General features: G+C 41.5%; 1 protein-coding gene across 1 annotated transcript in view; it reads left to right on the top strand.

The window, feature by feature from the left end:
- LOC110508721 (transmembrane protein 117) overlaps window positions 1-20560 on the top strand; it is a 92622-nt gene that overhangs the window by 15116 nt on the left and 56946 nt on the right. The gene's annotated exons all lie outside the window — the stretch shown is intronic.

The following is a 20560-nucleotide window of genomic DNA, read 5'->3' as shown; positions in this document are numbered from 1 at the left end:
TCGGTTTGATCGTTTTCTCAGTTTCTTTCGTAAGTTTTTGCATTCTTCATCACACCATTTGTCATTGTTGTTAATTAGGATGTCAGCTTGATATTTTACATTTGATAGGGAAGCTGAAAGGTCAAGTATACAGTTTAGGCTTTCTACGGCCATGTTTACACCTTTTCTATTGCAGTAGGGCTGAACCCATTTAGTCGACTGGTCGATTGTTTGGTCGATAGGCTGTTAGTCGAACCGAGATTTAGTTGAGCAGTCTCAATTTTTGTCAACTTTTCATGGTGCACAAGACACCTGTCCGATTCGCGCCTGTCTCAGTGGACTAATCCATTACGGAGGCCTGTCTCAGTGGACTAATCCATTGCGGAGGCCTGTCTCAGTGGACTAATCCATTGCGGAGGCCTGTCTCAGTGGACTAATCCATTGCGGAGGCCTGTCTCAGTGGACTAATCCATTGCGGAGGCCTGTCTCAGTGGACTAATCCATTGCGGAGGCCTGTCTCAGTGGACTAATCCATTGCGGAGACCACAGGGATGGCAAAGTCCAACACTCTAAGACATGTGATACTGAAATTGTATATGGTTATATTATGTAATGATACATCTAATATTATTTTATAACAAATGCGCTTTCTCCCACGTTGGATACGGTCGCTGTCCGCAGTTCTGAAATATAACTTCAGTGCGCCGTAGAATTGCCGCCTTTCTCTATGTTGCTATGTGCATAATAGCAAAGTCAACCAGCATATTGGGATTGAGCAGCAGCAGAGATGAGGAAACAGCCCTTGCCTTAGCCTAATTGTCTAAGGAAATTGAGGAGATGGGAAACTCCAACTTAATCAATAGCCTAACTGTTAAATGTGCTTGGCTTTATAAATCGTCCATATATATCTACAGAAATAAGACAGAACTTGCTTCTGTTGCCTGTTTGAGTGTATGTTTAATAAAGCACTGATTTTGTAAAGAACCAAGCATCATGCCTACGGAAAAATATTGAATAAAGACATTTCACAGATTCTGCTGTTTTTAATCTTCGCTAAGCTGTAATAAAGGGTTAGAACAGACTATTGTTACTTATAATTTATTTACTGTTGTTTACCCTGTTCCAAACAGACAGAAAAATAACATTGTAATTTAGCAGCACCTGTTTGTCACACATAATATGCTTGCAGCTCTCGCTCCTATACCCTATTTTTTTCTTAATCTCCTTCTTATTATTATAATTATTATTATGATCATCATTAGAATAATAAGTCATGTTATCATTAGCAGGCTTTCTGTAGGAGCCTTGTATAACCGCCATCGAGCTGTAGGCGTCCTGTTTATTCTTAATTCAACAACTTACTTAGGCCTATATTTCAATATATAGGCTACTGTATCGATCAATCAATCATTCATTATTTCATGCCATCACACAGCATACGAGACATTCATGCTTTGGAATGTAATCAAGCATTTTAGTTTTAAGATTAAATAACAAAAAAAGCTTTGGATAATTTGCCTAAACAATAAATAAACCGCAATTTACGAATGCATCAACTGTTTTTAGTCTGCAGTAATAAAGGCTATATATATATTTTGTTGTTGTTAGAACAGACTCTCTAGTACATTTATTTATTTAGTGTTGTTTACACTGTTACAATTGGTCAAAAAAATAATAATATTGTAATCTAACAGCAACTGTTTGGCACATTATAATACTTACGCAACACTTGCTCCTGTATCCTCCTTTTTTAAATCTCCAGTCTTCCACAGATCTGACTGCCCATTTACCCTCCCGAGCAACCAGTAAACATGTGCCTGTTTCGAGGTACTTTTTTTATGTCCTCCGCATCCATTTTGCTGTGGACATTACTGTGTTCCGAGTTTGTTATAACCAATTTATTGATGTGATTATGATAGGCTATAGGTCAGGCCCTATTGGTCACATGTAGGGCTGTTACGGTGACCATATTACCACCACATGGAACATTTGCGCTTATAGCCTATGTGCGCATTTCTGCACTTAGCCTAATAGTTTATCAACATTTTAATCTAATTGGCACAGTGGTCTAAGGCACTGCATCGCAGTTCTAGCTGTGTCACTAGAGAACCTGGTTAGAGTCCAGGCTCTGTCACAGCCGGCCGCGACTGGGAGACCCATGGGGCGGTGCACAATTGGCCCAGCGTCGTCTGGGTTAGGGGAGGGTTTGGCCGGCAGGGATGTCCCATCGCGCAGTTTATATACACCCAATTAGTATTTGGTAGCATTGCCTTGAAATTGTATGACTTGGGTCAAACGTTCCGGGATGATAAATGTGCTTATGTTAATTAACGGTCAATTACCGTGAGACCGGCAGTTATTTGCTTGACAATCACCGGCTACAAAATTTCATGAGCACTAGTGACATACATGCGATGCTTACATGTTTCACGTAAAGAGAACAAGGGTGCATTAATTTTGGTTTGATACCTCCTGATTGAGTATTGCTCTGTTCAAGTAGACTGGGAATTTGCTGGGATCTGATAGGGGTGTCAGTGGGCTTACTGTGAATGCACTGGGTTGAGGTCAGTGACAAAGTAATCTACAGTATTGCTGCCAAGGGATGAGCTGTAGGTGTACCTACCCTAGGAGTCCCCTTAAAGCCTACCATTGACTCTGTACAAACCCAGCGTGTGACAGAGCTGTAGGAGTTGTGACCCGTTTTTGTTGTGTCTAGGGGGGCATATTGGCATATTGGGGTGGAAATGCTGTCACCTCCAGGTACAGTGCCTTCAGAAAGCATTCACACCCCTTTACTTTTTCCACATTTGTGGCCAACCGGCTCGATTTGAAGTAGTGTTTTTGACATTGGATAAAAGTAAAGACTCAGAGCTATAAAATGGTATATCATATACTACATTTGAGGAACAATGGGAAAGTAATTATGCTTTGAAAGTTGATAAACCGGTAACCTCACTTTTGAGAAAATGTCCCTTGAATGTTTTGGTACCTACTGGAGAACTCTTCTTTGTCTACACCCATTCAGCATCGTTCACACCCTTTTAAGCTTTAGCCCCACCCATCTCTTTAAGAATTCACATGTGAGGCTATGTACTAAACAATCAAATATTTCAAGTCTAAAGGCTGGCTTATACTACGGGTTGGTTCTGGGCTTTTCTAAACTCAGAGCGTTGTCAGATTGGCCGTTTGTAAATTCAGAGTGTTTTGCTCTCGGAGCGCACACTGGACACTCTGGCCGAAAAGTAGGGCTGATCTGAGCGTCCTGACCTAATAACAGCACTCAAGCACCCAAGCTAACTGGCTATTGTTGGCTAGCTACTTCCAGACACAAATGAGAGAACAGCTCACTCTGACCATTTTACTCGCCCTAGCAGAGCTGGTTTATGTTATCCAGAGCGATGGTGACTGCAGCTGTGCTGCTGGCAAACATTTAATTACACTTTTTTGCCAATGTTTACTGACACCGGCCATATTCAACGGGTGTTGAGCGTTCGTAAATTTGACAGTTATTCTGCGCTCTGGCACACTCAGGCGAGAGTTCTCTGAAATCGGAGTAGATAGACGTAGCTGGTAAATTCGCTCTGGCTATCAACAGTTGTCGCAGTGACATCATAAACATTCTATTGAAATGGCTACTTGCATCTTTTGTTTAGACATGTAGCTAGTTAGTGTTGGGGATGAATCAGAATTAGTTGGGTAACATAGAAAACATTTTTTATTTTCATAATATGCGTGTGAGATACTTGTCATTAGAATGTATCTCTTTGGACTATTGGGTTGGCAGTTTGCAGTTATCTCTTCTCAGCTAGGGCTCAGTTACTTGGGGCCCAGAGAGGGGAGAGGTCAGGCTTGTCTTATCTGTGAATGTGTCTGTAACTATTCCTAAAACATGTGAAGGGATGGCGTGATTAATGGGGAACCAGTTAGTTGGCTCCACAATGTCTGTACACCAGTCACTCCCTACTTTTCCCACTTGGGGGAAGAGTATGGCAGTGTCTGGAACTATTGTATGTCCACTCTGATGTTGCCCTTCTCTTGAAGACCTAGAGGCTCACTCTCCTCCTTGAGCTTGTCCAGGAGGGGTGTATTTGAGATGGGAGTATCTAGAATTGACAATTGATATATGCCATTGGATGAGGTAATGTTTTGGTAATATGAAGTACCAAGAACGAGATTAGAACCTTGTCTTAGAGCGCAAACTAAATGATAATTTATAGCTAATGCTGTCTGGCTATGGGATACTCCTCTCAAGTAAAAGTCTTCCTTTGTGCAGTTTTCCTAAGACCTGAGAGGGGTGATTCTTTGCTATAAAAGATCTCAGTTGCCATTATGTTGACACTCTCAGAATTCATTTATAGACACTGAATTGATCTGAGTCAAAGGGCTATGGTGAAGCTCATATGAATAAAATATGAAGTTTAAAGTATAACTCTGACTGTGACTGTGTGTGGTTTGTAAACTCTCCTTTCACTTAGTAATACAGGAAATTACCACGACATTAGCTAAACAATCAATCATAATCCCAACTCATAACGTTACTAACCTGCATGAATCTGTACATAGCTAACCAACCAGGTTCAATGTTAGCTAGCTAACATTAGGCTATAACTATCAATTAAAAGGGCTCTGAGATACGAATAATATTACAACACAGCTAATGTTAGCTAGCTAGCTAGCTAGCTAACAGTAGAATTTCTGACTTTCTAACTAAATTAGAAACGTGTAATATCTGAAAATGTAGCTAGCTAGACTCTCTTACCCGTATACATGGATGGATGCTTCTCCCTCTGTCACGGATGCCATGGTTGTCCTTAGTTTGAAGATGTAATCTGGAGACAGGTGTTTTATACAACACAGCCTTCTGTGTGATCTCTTTTATTTGCAAAAAGTGGAGAAAAAAAAGTGCAAAAAGTGGAGAGCAATGCTTATGGAGTTCCACTATGTGATATCTTAAAAAAAAAGCTGCTTTAGAAAGGATTACCTACACATACTGGAAAGCTCATATTATAGACAAAAGCGTGCTACATGGCAGACCAATCCGAGTTCATCTCTCGGTATGTCCAGCATACTCATTATCTCAGCTAATCATGGCTAGCGGGAAGGTTGTCGTGGAAATTTCCTCTATTTACCAAATCATGAGAGCAAACCACACACAAGTCAGAGTTAGTTTTCACAAAGTCCATCTTTAATTATATGAGCTCTATCACAACCCTGTGACTCTCAGATCAATTCAGTGTCTATCAATGAATTGTCTGAGAGTCCCTTACACATTGCAACTGAGATCCTTTATAGCAAAGACACACATATCCAGACAGCATAGGCATAATTTATCGTTCAGCTTTGTCTCCTAAACTATGCTAATTTCTCAAACTCAGAACCATAAACAAATCCTCCATATCAACAGCCATATATCAAATCCAACCTATCTTGACAAGATCACAGAGACACACTGACTGGCACACAGACATTGTGGAGCCAAGAGATACACGCTTGACCTCTCCCCTCTCTCCGGCCCAAGTAACTTAGTCTTGACAGAACAGATAATGCAACCCCGCCACAGTAGTATACAAAAATAACATTCTGATGAGAAGTAACTTACAAACATATGATGAATATAAAACATCTTACCTATGTTACCAACTAATTCTGATTATTCCCCAACAAGGTTTCTGCCTTTTTCCATGGCTAAACCAACTAGGCTCGTAATTTAACAATTTATTCGTATTTACAGATGACATACAAGTTTGTTATTAAGGAAAATGAAAGTTCACATGTTCCAGAAGGGATTTTTGCCCCAAAAACGTTCATACGTTCAAATGGTGCTCCTGTGATGTGGTGATGCGCGTTTCCTGAAACAATTCACATTTTGGTGTTACAGCTTGAATTTAAAATGGATACAAATTTAGATTTTGTGTCACTGATCTACTGATCTACAAAAAATGAAAAGCTGAAATGTCTTCAGTCAAAAAGTATTCAATCTCTTTTTTATGGCAACCCTAAATAAGTTCAGTAGTAAAAATGTGCTTAACAAATCACATAAGTTGCATGGACTCATTCTGTGTTGAGTAATAGTGGTTAACATAATTTTTTTATGATTACCCCATCTCTGTACCCCATACATACAATTGCAGTTAATTCTGAAAGTATTCACACCCCTTGATTTTCCCCCTATTTTGTGTTACAGGCTGAATTTAAAATGGATTAAATTGCGATTTTCTGTCAATGGCCTACACACAATACCCTATAATGTCAAAGCGGAATTATGTCGTTAGAAACTTTTACAAATTAATAAAATATGGGGGTTTGGGGGTTTCCAAAGCTTCACAAAGAAGGGCACCTATTGGTAGATGGGTAATAATAAAAATAGCAGACATTGAATATCCCTTTGAGCACAGTGAAGTTATTAATTACACTTTGGATGGTGTATCAATACACCCAGTCACTACAAAGATGCAGGCGTCTTTCCTAACTCGGTTGCCGGAGAGGATGGAAACCGCTCAGGTTTTTCACCATAAGGGCAATGGTGATTTAAAACATTTACAGAGCTTAATGGTTGTGAAATGAGAAAATTGAGGATAGATCAACAACATTGTAGCTACTCAACAATACTAACCTAAATGACAGAGTGAAAGAGTGAAGCCTGTACTGATGTAAAAATATTCCAAACATGCATCCGGTTTGCAACAAGGCACTAAAGTAATACTGCAAAAAATGTGGCAAAGAAATTAACTTTAACAAATCCAACACCACACATCACTGAGTACCACTCTTCATATTTTCAAGCATGATAGTGGCTGCATCATGTTGTGGGTTCACTATAACGTGATGCAGGATAATAACCCAAATCACTAGGCCAAATATACACTGGAGTTGCTAACATAACATTGAATATTCCTGAGTGGCCTAGTTACACTTAAATCGCCTTGAAAATATATGGCAAGATTTGAAAATGGCTGTCTAACAACCAACTTGACAAAGCTTGTGTGCAAAGCTCTTAGAGACTTACCCAGATAGACTCACAGCTGTAATAGCTGCCAAAGGTTGATCTTCCCATCTAGGAAGGAGAAGCTGTCATCATTAAAATATGGGGATTCTATAGGGGGAAAATTGGTAGCACACTTGAGGACATTTTGCTCCGTTGAGTTAATTTCCTTATTATTTCTAGACAGATGTAAAATGCTTCTGTTTTGACTAATTTAATAGAGTGGGTTAGGTCTGATTTATACCAAGTTAGCATAACCCCAGAGTCTCTTCCCTGTTTCACACCTGGTACAGTAGTTTGGTGGATGGGACTACCAGCTCTCTGTAACCTAGATGGCAACCGGTGGGTCCGTCTCCTCTATACCATGTTTATTGTAGGATGACAATGTCTGTATTTCCAATTTATTTGATGAAGTCTGGGTTCCTGCTCTTTCGGCCAAAGGTAGATGACCTAAGACCTTGTATATTCCAGGATGAGATAGAAAAATGACATCATTCAAATAAATGATATTTAAATATTTGATTTGGTTGGGCAAGGAGTTACGTTAGGTGTGCCAGGCCCACTAACGCCTGCACATAACACCGGCCCTTAATATGTGTCTTATTAGATCATCAAATAAAACGATCAAACTATTTTGTAGTTTACTAAATTAATTGAATTGAATAAAGCTGACTATAATAGAAGGCCCTTTCCGCTGTCAGCCCTCCACCTCTACCCTCCTGCTACGCCTGCAGCATAGCGCCCTGTGGTGGCCCCTCCTGAGGGCCTGCAGTCTCCTCTGGAACCTGTCACTGGCCAGGATGTACAGCATGGGGTCCAGGCAGCTACTCACGCTGCACATGGCCTCGAAGAACTCATAGGAGGCATAGAGGACGTGCACGTTGGCGGGAGTTACCTGGTCGTGGATCCTCATGAACACCAGGGTCATGATCATGACGTGGTAGGGCACGAAGGACACCACGAACACCAGCAGGGCAGCGGTGATGAGCAGCAGGGGTTTCCCCACCCACTGACACCCGCCACAACCCCTTCTCTTTCCCCTGGGCATTCCTCGTAACACCCGCACTGTCATCACATAGAAGGCTAGCATGACACTGAACGGCAGGGCGAAGCCCACCAGAGTCCTGATGATGGAAATGGTTTTGACATAGACGAATGGACCCTGGATGTGGTCCATGCACACGGTCACATTCTCCGGTCTTTGGATAGCGAAGTTCAAGAAGAGTTCAGGGATGGAGCCCAGGAAGAGGAAGACCCAGACGCAGGCGGAGCAGAGCTTGGCTTTGCCTACGTCCCACCACCGGCGGGAGCTGATTGGGTGCACGGTGCCGGCGTAGCGATCGAAGCTGATCAGAGTGAGGAAGAGAATACTACCGTAGATGTTGATGTTGAAGAAGATCTTCTTGAGTTGGCAGAAGGTCTGGATGTCCTTGAGGAAGGGCCTCTGGAGGCTGAAGTAGATGGTGAAGGGCAGGGTGAGGATCCAGGCGGAGTCACACATGGCCAGGTTGAGTAGGAACACGTTGCTAGTGGACAGACTACGTGTCCTCCTGAAGCAGGTGTAGTTGAACAGCGCCGCCACGTTACCCAGGATGCCCAGGGGCAGGGTGAAGGTGAAGAGAACGAGGAGGACATAGCAGTACCAATGGCCGTTCTTAAACTGGCTGCAGAATGCTTCCGACTGGTTTAGGGGCAGGAACGGTACTGTGGGGGTGGGAAAAGACAATAGACAGCCACTTAAAAACATATTGATTTCAAACAGCTTGCATTTACCCCATAACATTACCTCTGTTGTTGTGGGATGGGGACATTTACAAGATCACTTAATACAGTATAAAAACATAATCAAGGGTAGCCTTTCATGCCATACATAATTACATGCATTTCAGTTGATCCACATCAAGGTTATTCTAGCCAAGGTTCAGCCAGGATATATCATTATCATTAAATCAGGTAGAGTCCCCTGTCTGCCTGTCCAAACCTTCTCAACCCCATCCACCCCCTCAGTCCTGCTGTGACCAGTCACCAGGAAGTGACAGCCTGGCTATTGTACTGTATGTGCTGAGAATAATGAGCCCTGGATTTCACTGTTGATCTATTACCTTCAATATGGAAACGTGCTGTTTGCTTTCAATCAAGACTGGCCATGCATGCAAAGGTTACATGAACTTTTATCACATTTCAACATAGTGTCTGTGACGCTGAGAGTGACGGGATAGTTTTTTCATTCGATTTTTAGAGATTTAAAGACTAATTCTGAACTTTATACACATGGAATGTCCTAAATGTGTTATTAAGTATTTTTTGTGGACATTTAGCATTTTCTGTCATCCTTCTCATCACAAAACTTTACAAACATACTGATAAGCATTTAGCAAATTAATACTATACCCATTCAAAAGACCACATTAGGTGCATCAAAGCTGGGACTGAGAGATTGATAAACAGCTTTTATCTCTAGGCCATCAGACTGTTAAACAGTCACCACTAGCCGGCCTCCGTCTAGTACCCTACAGTGAACCTTAGTCACTGTTACTAGCCGGCTACCACCCGGTACTCTACGCTGCACCTTAGCGACTGCTGCCCTATGTACATAGTCATTGAACACTGGTCACTTTAATAATGTTTACACTAATTTACCCACTTTATATGTATATACTGTATTCATGCCTCATCATATATAGCTACTTCAGTATACAGCTTTTCTGTTCATATACTGTCCATACTATCTATACACACCATTATTTGTATATATATTTATATACATTATACAGTATGTATATATATTTATATTCCGGACTCTGACATTGATCGTTCTGATATTTCTTAATATCTTATTTAAAAAAAATCATAATCAATTGGATTATGTGGGTATTGTTTTTTATTGATAGGTATTACTGCACTGTTTGAGCTAGAAACACAAGCATTTTGCTGCACCTGCGATAACATCTGTAAATCTGTGTACGTGACCAAAAAACTTCAACACCAATAACACAATAAATAATGTTTTGATGGCCACAAACTACCGTCATTGCTCAAAAATATATGTATGAATGTATCTGCACAGGTATACACCATGATGTGTCAGTGAATCATAATGTGGGTGTGAAATAATGAATGAGGAGCTGTTCTTACCCTGTTTAATAAACAGCGAGTTATTGATGAGCAGTTGTATCATGATGACAGGAGAGACAGTGTTCGGGTCTCAGGTCTCACTCACTCATTCTGTCACTCACTCAATCATTCTGTCACTCACTTAGTTGAACACCTCCACCAGCTGTGTACTTCTCATCAGTCTGGGGCTGAGGCTGGTGACAGGTTGCCTGTCTGTGTGTGCCGCCCATTGTGCCTGTGTGTGTTTTTGATTGATTGCCTGCTCCAGTTTTCCCATGTGTGTTTGTATTTTAGCTGTCTGGCACCAACGTTCCTGCTTGCATGCTTGTTGTCAGAAAAAGATTGGAGGGTTTTTTGTCTTTTTCAAACTCTATTTTTGTGCCATGACCTTTGTTTACTGTTCATTATCATTTATTATTCCACTGATTTTCTAGAATTAAACAGGGGTAACCAGCGTGATCATGCACATATCACGTTTAACGATTTCCACATTTACATGATGGTCAATATTAATGCTGTATAATTAAAAAAGGGGCCCCTTTTCAGTTCTGTTGTACTATCACTATATCCCCACTAGATGGAAACAACCACACATTTTAGAATTTTGATGGAAGCTGTAGTGGCCAAGAGTCAGTCTCAAAATTGAATCAAATTTGATTTGTCACATGCTTCGTAGACAACAGGTGTAGACCAACAGTGAAATGCTTACTTACGGGTCCTTTTCCAACAATCCAGAGTTAAAGATGAGATAAAAAATATAAATTGTGACGAGGAATAAATACACAGTGAATAACGAACAAAAATAAGAGTAAAAATAAGATGGCTACGTAAAGGGAGTACAAGTTCCGAGTCAATATGCAGGGGTACTAGGTAATTGAAGTAGCTATGGACGGCTCATAATAATGGCCTGTATGGAGTAAATGGAAGTGTATGGTTTGTTACCATTCTATTCACTCTATTCCAGACATTAAAATCCATTCCAGACATTTTTATGAGCTGTCCTCCCCTCAGCAGCCTCCACTGCTGTACATATAGGTAGGGGTAAAGTGACTAGGCAACAGGATTGATAACAGATAGTAGCAGCAGTGTGTGTGTGTGTGTGTGTGTGTGTGTGTGTGTGTGTGTGTGTGTGGCGTCAGTATGCAAGTGTGTGCATGTTATGTGTGTGTGGGCGTTAGTAGTATGTGTGTGTTGGGGTGTAAGTATGTGTGGGTAGTGTGTGTCCAGTGTGTGGGCAGAGAGTCAGTGAAAGAGAGTTGATGCAAAATAGAGTAAATGCAGTAGGTCCGGGTAGCCATTTGATTAGCTATTTAGCAGTCTTGTTTAGAAGTCTTATGGCTTGGGGGGAGAAGCTGTTCAGGGTCCTGTTGGTTCCAGACTTTATGCACGGGTACTGCTTGCCATATAGTAGCAGAGAGAACCGTCTGTGGCTGGGGTGGCTGGAGTCTTTGACCATTTTTTGGGCCTTCCTCTAACACTACCTGATATAGAGGTCCTGGATGGCAGGGGGCTCGGTCCCAGTGATTTACTGGGCCATATGCACTATTCTCTGTAGTGCCAAGCAGTTGCCATACAGTACCAAGCAATGAACCAGTCTGACTCTTCAAGATGCCCCAGATGGTACAGCTGTAGAACTTTTTGAGGATCTGAGGGCTGTCATAACTCTCCCGTGTGAATCCACAGATCAGGTTACAATGGATCAACATCTACCAGATCCCTCTCACCTGCAGAGGGGAGGAGGGATTGATGTAGGGGTTTTGTGACACCTCACGCCCAGTTGTAAATTGTAAATAAATTGGACTCTTTTTGGTCTTTAGTAGTGGTGATTGGAATGTTCCTTTGTTAAAGAGGCATTTTGCCGCCCAAAAACTCTAATGTCCACAAGTGAACACGGGGACAATATTTCTAACATCTGAATGTGGGGAATGATGAGAGATGGTCTATGGAAAACTAATGTTGATTTTGTGATGTCATTAAAAATGGTATAAACATTTTGACAAAAATATTGTAACTTGAACAGTATACACATATGTCAGGTTTTCGTCCTTACGCGTAGGAAATATCAAGATGATGATCATATTTATGAATTTGATTTTGAGATATGAATTTGATGAATATGAATTTGATTTTAGTTTTTAAACGAGATCATAGTTTTGATGATACATTGCCCAGTAAATAGCCATGCTCGAGGGAGCTCAAAGAGTGTGTCAGCATGATGGAAACGCCCCCTTTTTGCCAGTGTATAAAGGATGAGTTGAGAATTAACATATCAGACCAGAAGGACTCTAGCTGCAGCCTAGATCTCCATTGGTTAAGACGAGGTGAAGACGGCAAAGTAGCCTCTCTAGCAATCAATGTTACGGCTGAGTAGCTGTTCTAAGTACTGTATCTAAGAAAGTGAATTTAAGTAGGACCACCCTATTACTCTCTTCAAATCCTCATCAACTACACTGCTCTCATCACCCCACTGGGGATCATCGACACAGCTGATTAGCTGCGTTCAGAGTACCCCTCTTCCTGGGAATGAAAGTAAACAATACCCTGTTAGTCTGCTTCAGACTACAGGACAAGAACATTGTGACCTCTTGTGTACAATCAGAGCCGTACACTTAGGAGCTCGGGAGAAGGCCAACGGAACCTTTTTCACGAAGGCATGGGTCCAAAAGAGAGAAACAACGAAGGAAGACGTCCAAACACGTAAATACATTCATTACTTTGTCATGTCTTTGGCTGTGCCGGATTAAGTGATATGACATGCTATTCTATAAAATCCTTTCTCCGTAATTAATATTACCCGATCGAGCTAATCATGTAAATGTAATTAACTAGAGAGTCGGGGCACCAAGAAATAATATTTATAGAGTTTTTATCTTCCCGAATAAACTCTTAAAGACCTTACATCAATAGCAGTTAATATTAATCGTCACCTTAATTCAGTCTCATCTGAAAGTTGTAAATTCTTGGTTATCTTCACGAACCCTGGCTAACAAGTTGAATCAGCAATACAAAATTGGGTTTAATTATTTATTTACTAAATACCTACCTAATCACACAGAATTACATATACAAAGAATGAATCATACCTTGATTACAAATTACATCATAAAGGAAAACGTCCCTAGCGGGCGGAACAGATATGACAGCTGGTTACACAAAAGAAAAGGGGATGGGTTTGAGTGAAAGAGCGGGAAGACTGAGGGACAAAGGGGGAAGCTGTGCTATCGTATGCATTCTAAATTACCGCCCATTTGGAAAAGGAAAATGCAATAAATATTTACTCTGAGCTGCGCTTCGGTAGGTTGGTGGTAGATGGAAGGCCGTGTTGCCAAACCGAGTCCTTTGTCCTTTGAAGAATGTCTCTGGTGGTCAATTGTATACGTTGTAGTAACGTCGTTGTGTGGTAGAGGGGATACTCTGTCTGTTCTTTCCTAGCCCGCATTTGCAGCTGCTGTTGCTAACTCAACGGCTAGGAGGTATCACTTCTGTAGTGAATAAGAGTTCAAAGCTCACTCTGAGGTTGGCTTAGTTCTGTAGTTGACATGTTAGTCCTTTTAACACAGAGGCTGCAGAACTCACGTACTAGGAACCGGAGGTTATATTGTCGTCAATGCTTTATAGAGGAAGGGAGAGGAGAGGTGAGGTGTTTGAAAAGTTTTATAAACCATGTCCCTTCACAGGGGCGGGCCACTGATTGAGCAGAGCCCTAACCTTATGAAAACTCAAATCTCTCATTTGGAAGCTAAAATTACATTTAATCTCTTCACCAATAATTTTATATTCAAACATTTAAATTGAACAACAATTCCATGTGAATCCGATAACTACAATGTGCAGACTTTCCACTGTAGAGTTTATGTCATCTTATCATTGATGAGAATGTCTCAGATGACAAACGAACTGACATCATATTCATTAAGTACCACCGCATATGTTCAATTGGTCGGATTACCAGAAAATAGTTAATTTCCCCCCACCTTCTGATGTTCCCAGAATCTCTATGTTAACCAAGGGTTTTCAAATTTCACATCAGTAGGGTAGAGAGAGGAAAAAGGGGGGAAGATGTATTTATGACTGTCATAAACCTACCCCCAGGCCAACGTCATGACAACTTCTTACCCCAAATGGGCGGTGGTTCGGGGCAAAGAATCATGATTACTGTGAGCGTAGTTCCAAGTATATAAGTTTGTCTCTCTTTGATTCTACCTTTGTTCCTCTCTACCCCTCCCTCTTTTGATAAACAAGCAGTCATGTTGTTGTTAGTCCGCTACGGACCTGTTTCCATCGTATTAAGTTTCTAATCAATAACCTATACCGTGTGTGTGTATATCCTGTGTTATCATGGAGTTAGGTAGTAAATCAATAATTAAATAGATTTTTGTGGTACGGAATGATCAGTAAAGCTGGGGTTTGTGCATATGCAAGGATTTATGAGACTTTTACCGATATATATATCTTATATATCATCTAAAGTTTAATTTGGGAAATTGTAACTCGTTAAACAACTTCTTCAGTGGTGCCCTAAATCCTAATGAGTTAACTGTTACATGATTAATTTAATCGAGTAACAATTAAACCTAGTTAATTGATTTGATATATAACAGTCATCAGATGAATGTTTAGTCACGTCACAACAGGGCCCATGCCAATTATTTTCAGGCTTTTGAAGGGGAAGAGGCGTTGTCGTTCCCTCTTCACAACTGTATTGGTGTGTTTGGACCATGATAGGTCTTTAGTGATGTGCACACCGAGGAACTTGAAGCTCTTGATCTGCTCCACAACAGCCCCGTCGGTGTGAATGGGGGTGTGCTCGGCCCTCCATTTCCTGTAGTCCACGATATGTTCTTTTGTCTGACTGATATTGAGGGAGAGCTTGTTGTCCTGGCACCACCCTGCCAGGTCTCTGACCTCCTCTCTATAGGCTGTCTCATCGTCGTCAGTGACCACCTTTGTGTTTTTGGCAAACTTAATGAGGATGTCCACGCAGCCACGCAGTCGTAGTTGAATAGGGAGTACACTGTACCTCTGAGGGGCCCCAGTGTTGAGGGCAAGCATGGCGGATGTGTTGTTGTCTACCCTTACCACTTGGGGGGTGGCCCAACAGGAAGTCCAGGATACAGTTGCAGAGGGAGGTGTTCAGTCCCAGGGACCTTAGCTTAGTGATGAGCATCGAGGGCACTATGGTTTTGAATCTTGAGCTGTAGTCAATGAACAGCATTCTCCTGTAGATGTTCCTTTTTCCCAGTGGGAAAGGGCAGTGGAGATTGCATCATCTGTGAATCTATTGGGCGCGGTATGCGATTTGGAGTGGGTCCAGGGTGTCTGGGATGATGATGGTGATGTGAGCCATGACCAGCCTTCCAAAGCATTCTATGTCTACAGATGTGAGTGCTACGGGGTGAGAAGGGAAAGGGAGATACCTAGTCAGTTTTAGACAGGTTACCTTGGCGTTCTTGGGCACAGGGTCTATGGTGGTCTGCTTGAAACATGTAAGTTAGGGATCATCCACCAGATCAGCCGTGGGACGAATATTTCTTGATTGGATGGTCGGGGGGCCGGAACATAATTACAAATATTTTTTTGTAGACGGACTATTGACCGCAAGAAGTCCAAACAGATATAATGTTTGGCTAAAACATAATCATTTTAAACCTTGCTTACATTTGTATATGATCACATGTTCTCTCTATTACAGTATGTATGGAAATACTTGGGAACAGATTTCTTAAATTAGAATAACTTGGAGCTGATTTCCTGGTGTTTTTAGTCTATTATGTCCAACAATAAAAATAAAAATTAGAAACTTGGGGGGCAAAATAAAATCACCCGCGTGTCAAATTCGGCCCAGGGATTTCCATATCCGAGCAGCCATACACAAGCCTAAGATCACCATGTACAATACCAAGCGTCGGCTGGAGTGGTGTAAAGCTCTCCACAATTGGACTCTGGAGCAATGGATACGCGTTCTCTGGAGTGATGAATCACACTTCCCCATCTGGCAGTTTGACTGACGAATCTGGGTTTGGCAAATTCCAGGAGAACGCTACCTGCCTAAATGCATAGTGGCAACTGTAGAGGAGGAGTGGAGGAGGAATAATGGTCTGGGGCTGTTTTTCATGGTTCGGGCTAGGCCTTAACGCTACAGCATACAATGACATTCTAGATGATTCTGTGCTTCCAACTTTGTGGCACCAGTTTGGGGGAGGCCCTTTCCTGTTTCAGCATGACAATGTCCCTGTGCACAAAGCGAGGTCCATACAGAAATAGTTTGTCGAGATCAGAGTGGAATAACTTGTCTGATCTGCACAGTTTCCTGACCTCAACCCCATCGAACACCTTTGGTCCGGCTTAGTTTTTCGCTCCTTGAAAGCAGTAGCTTTAGGCTTTAGCTCAATGCAGATATTGCCTGTAATCCATGGCATCTGGTTTGGATATGTATGTACGGTCACTGTGGGGATGACGTCGTCAATGCACTTATCAATGCACTCATCAGCCAGTGACTGATGTGGTAAACTCCTCAATGCCATCGGATGAATCCAGGAACATATTCCAGGCTGTGCTAGCAAAACAGTCCTGTAGCTTCATCGGACCACTTCCGAATTGAGCATGTCACTGGTACTTCCTGTTATAGTTTTTGCTTGTAAGCAGGAATCAGGAGGATAGATTTATGGTCAGATTTGCCAAATGGAGGGCGAGGGAGAGCTTTGTATCCGTCTAGAGTTTTTTCCCTCTAGTTGCACAGATGACATGCTGGTAGAAATGAAGTAAAACTGAGTTTTCCTGCAGTAAAATCACCGGCCACTAGAAGAACTGCCTCTGGATGAGCGTTTTCTTGTTGGCTTATGGCCCGAAATAGCTCGCTGAGTGCGGTCTTAATGTCAGCATTGGTTTATGGTGATAAATAGCCAGCTACTGAAAATTGTTTGCTTGAGTGTGTAGGTTTAAGTGTATGTGCCTGTGTGTGTGCGTGGCTGTGTGTGTGTCCAGCCTGGCTGAATGGTGTAGAAGGGGTTCATGAATCACTCGTTATCAGGCCTACACTGATTGGCTCTGAGAGGCTTGCCACCGTGTTCGCTGCCTGGGCTGGCCACTTTAAGAGTCAGATCTGCCTATACTATGCAGGCTGCACCTAGATCAGAGCTAGGGCTCACTGGCACTGTAATTAAATTAATCCACACAGACCAATTCAATTATAGAGCTGTGATGAATCTCAAAAAACCACAATCCACACTAGCTAGGCACCTGCACATCGATTCGTCCACAACTTTACAACTGTTTGAATGGGGTTGAACACAATTTGGTTTCAGGGAATGTAGCAAATGTAATCTCTTCCTTCAGTATAATGGTACAGTATGTCACCACTGCTTTGTTGTATCTTACACAGTACATGGTGCATTGAGTAGTGGAGACCTCAATTTGTCTTCTGTATAAAGGTTGTTTAAGAATGCATTTCAGTATGAAAACCCAAACACACACACAGTGTCTGTACACCTGAAGGGAGATAATGGATATCTTTATTATGGATGTAAAACAGCATTGGAGGACTCCATCTCTCTGATGCAGTCTCAGCGGCTTTGGTTTTATTAGGGAGAATGAGGTGAGCGAGCTGAAATTGAACAGCATGTTAGGCACTCGGAGAGAGGGAGCCTTTGGCCTTGTGGTAATGGGAAAATAAACGGAGCATTGGGGTCCTGTCTTTGTGGCTTCTACTGCGTCTGGACACAACACTACACTGCAGCTACACTACACTACACTACACTACACTACACTACACTACACTACACTACACAACACCCCTCCCAGGGGCTGCAACTCTTAGGGAGACTGGGGCAGACAAAAATAAAGAGTTGTCTCTGAGAGAAGCAGGCTGCTGGTACTGGGTTGGCACTGGCTGAGGTTTCTGAGGAGGAACCAGAAGCCTGCTGTGTGTGTTAGTAACACCTATATTTTAGAGGGGCCTCCCGGTGGGGAGAGAGGACTTGGGGTCAGGGCCACTGACATGGCATTGTACTGTACTGTATGAGCACTGAGCAGCAGGAGTGAGATCAAAATTGTGGTATACACTAGCCATAGTCTGATTGTACATCCCCAAAGAAAATAACATTTTCTGTTTTGCAGTTTCATTAGCTTAAGGCACTACTCATGCAACAGGTTTTTGTTCAGAGTTGTCATATGGATTATATTGCCTGGTTTGAATTTATTCATATTATCGCCATGCAACATTTCATCTGAAATAGATGGCTGTCAAAATGATACAAGCCTTTTAGGCTATGCACTTACTTTAGTCTTTTCTGGGCAACGCAATCCATGGATTAGCTAAACAGATGGATTCATTCAAATTCCAAAATAACAATGTTGTAATGGAACTCGGTGTCTTCATAAACTGTGTAGAGGATCTCTGGCACCAGAGGCCAGCTGTGATTATGTATTCTGGGCAGAAGGTGGACTGCCTGAATCAATCTCATGCTCTAGCAGAGAGATATTTCCCAGTAATTGAATTCCCAGCCAGAAGAATGGAAAACACCACAGGTCACAAATATCAGCATAATCTATCTAATCATGCTGAACTGTCCTCATGGAACACAATCAAGGCAGCATCAGAGGCTTGGAACACAACAGGGTCTCAGTCAGGTTGCTAAAAATCATGTTACCTTTTTAGACCAAAAAGCCAGTGACATACCAAAGAGCACAGACAAGGCATTGTTTCCCCTATATGCATTCAGCAGTGGCGCCTTTGCCGCTGCTAAATCGTGGCCATCACTGCAAAAAATAAAATACTAAAATAAAATGTATAATTATATACAGTACCAGTCAAAAGTTTGGACACACATACTCATTGTAGAATAATAGTGAAGACATCGAAACTATGAAATAACACAAATGGAATCATGTAGTAACCAAAAAAGTGTTAAACGAATATATATATTTTAGATTTTAGATTCTTCAAAGTAGCCACCCTTTGCCTTGATGGCAGCTTTGCACACTCTTGGAATTATCTCAACCAGCTTCATGAAGTAGTCACCTGGAATGCATTTCAATTAACAGGTGTGCCCTGTTTATTTGTGGAATATCTTTCCTTCTTAATGCGTTTGAGCCAATCAGTTGTCTTGTGACAAGGTAGGGGTGGTATACAGAAGATAGCTCTATTTGGTAAAAGTCCAAGTCCATATTATGGCAAGAACAGCTCAAATAAGCAGAAATGACTGCACATCGTTACTTTAAGACATAAAGGGCAGTCAATCCGGAAAATGTCAAGAACATTAAACGTTTCTTAACTTCTCTAGGGTAGGGGGCAGCATTGGGAATTTTGGATGAAAAGCGTGCCTAAATTAAACTGCCTGCTACTCAGCCATGAAAGCTAGAATATGCATATAGTAGATTTGTAGATTAGTAGATGTGTATAAAAAACACATTGAAGTTTCTAAAACTGTTTGAATGATGTCTGTGAGTATAAAAGAACTCATATGGCAGGCAAAAACCTGAGAAAAAATTCAACCAGGAAGTGGGAAATCTGAGGTTTGTAGTTTTTCAACTCTTGGCCTATCGAATACACAGTGTCTATGGGGTCATATTTCACTTCCCAAGGCTTCCACTAGATGTCAACAATCTTTAGAACCTTGTTTGATGCTTCTACTGTGAAGTGGGGACGAATGAGAGGGGAATGAGTCAGAGGTCTGCCAGAGAGGCACGAGCTGGCCACGCTCGTTCACATAAGAGTTAGCTTGCGTTCCATTGCAATTCTGAAGACAAAGGAATTTTCCAGTTGGAACATTATTGAAGATTTATGTTAAAAACATCCTAAAGATTGATTCTATATCGTTTGACATATTTCTACGGACTGGAACGGAACTTTTGGACTTTTTGTCTGATCCTAGTGATCGCGCGACATAAATTTGGAATACTGGGTTAAATGCAAGAACAAAAACGAGGTATTTGGACATAAATTATGGACATTATCGAACAAAACATTATTGTGGAACTGAGATTCCTGGGAGTGCATTCTGATGAAGATCATCAAAGGTAAGTGAATATTTATAATGCTATTTCTGACTTCTGTTGACTCCAACATGGAGGATATCTGTTTGGCTTGTACTCAGATTATTGCATGGTTTGCTTTTTCCGTCAAGTTTCTTTGAAATCTGACACAGCGGTTGCATTAAGGAGAAGTGGATCTAAAATTCCATGCATAACAGTTGTATCTTTTAGCAATGTTTATTATGAGTATTTCTGTAAATTGATGTGGCTCTCTGCAAAATCACTGGATGTTTTGGAACTACTGAACATAACGTGCCAATGTAAACTCAGATTTTTGGATATAAATATGATCTTTACCGAACAAAACATACATGTATAGTGTAACATGAAGTCCTATGAGTGTCATCTGATGAAGATCATCAAAGGTTAGTGATTCATTTTATTTCTATTTCTGCTTTTTGTGACTCCTCTCTTTGGCTGGAAAAATGGCTGTGTTTTTCTGTGACTTGGCTC

This window comes from Oncorhynchus mykiss, chromosome 1, assembly GCF_013265735.2.
Source record: "Oncorhynchus mykiss isolate Arlee chromosome 1, USDA_OmykA_1.1, whole genome shotgun sequence".
NCBI classification, from domain to species: Eukaryota; Metazoa; Chordata; class Actinopteri; order Salmoniformes; family Salmonidae; genus Oncorhynchus; species Oncorhynchus mykiss.
Note: the sequence above shows the minus strand (reverse complement) of the source record. Positions and strands in the feature narration are given on the sequence as shown.